Source organism: Myotis davidii, unplaced genomic scaffold (assembly GCF_000327345.1).
Source record: "Myotis davidii unplaced genomic scaffold, ASM32734v1 scaffold449, whole genome shotgun sequence".
Lineage (NCBI taxonomy): Eukaryota > Metazoa > Chordata > Mammalia > Chiroptera > Vespertilionidae > Myotis > Myotis davidii.
In genome coordinates, this window is record NW_006383007.1 from 4794750 (window position 1) to 4795833 (window position 1084).

At 45.9% G+C, this 1084-nt stretch overlaps 1 protein-coding gene across 2 annotated transcripts in view; it reads left to right on the top strand.

The window, feature by feature from the left end:
- The window catches only part of COPS4 (COP9 signalosome subunit 4), a 36475-nt gene that overhangs the window by 1480 nt on the left and 33911 nt on the right, over nt 1-1084 (top strand). The window lies entirely within an intron of this gene.

Below are 1084 nucleotides of genomic sequence, written 5' to 3' on the forward strand. Positions count from 1 at the left end.
ATGGCGTATCCCCATGGGGATGGCTTCTTCCAACAAGACAATGCGCCATGCCACGGTGTATTGTGCAGGAGTGGTTTCAAGAACATGAGGGAGACTTTACCTTGCTTAGGTGCCCCCACAATCACCAGATCTCAATCCAGTTGAGCATTTGTGGGATGAAGTTAAAAGAGCCATCAGGCAGCTGGTTCCACAACCATCAAATGTCACAGAACTGGACAGTGCTGTTCATCAGGCATGGCGTCAGATTCCTCGCATCACCTTTCAGCATCTCGTGGAGTCAATGCCAAGAAGAATCGCCGCAGTATTGAAGGCAAAAGGTGGCCCAACGAAGTACTGATGGGGTGGTCATAATAATCCGGCCATTCAGTGTATATAGTCCGTTTCTCTTTGTAAGTTTCACAGGCTGTTCTTTTATAATGAACATTTTATAATGAAGTGTCGTTAGTGTTTCCCTCCACGTCCTGCGTGGTTCAGGGTTCGGGTCTGGAAGAGGAGCCGCACACAAATGAAATAGAAAAGACACGAGATAATTTGGGAATATTGGGGGACCAGGCGGCAAGTCCAACTCAAGAGGAAGGACTTCCACTGTGCTCAGGCCTCACCAAGCTTTTTATAGTGAGCGGTAAACAAGGTAGTGGTTACCATAGTTACACAGTTCTTGTGAGTTTCAGTTGTTTACACCATGGTTATGCTTCCTGCACTTCCTCAGCCCATTAGATTCCCAGATAAGATCTAGGGAGTGTTATAAGGTCAAGCCTAATTATGCTAAGAGGACTGTGCCCTCCAAGCTAGGGCTTATTTGTGACTTTGCCAGCAAGTCAGTCGGAGGCTTAACCCTATATCAGTTTCCCACAATGAAGCATTCTGTTTACAGTATGCTTCTCAGATTGATCTCAATATTTACATTCTTTTTTTATTTTAAGTCTTTATTGTTCAGATTATTACAGTTGTTCCTCGTTTTTCCCCTCATAACTCCCCTCCTCCCAGTTCCCACCCCGCCCTCCGCCCTCCCTCCCCACCCACTGTCCTCATCCATAGATGTACGATTTTTGTCCAGTCTCTTCCTGCATCTCTTGAGATAATG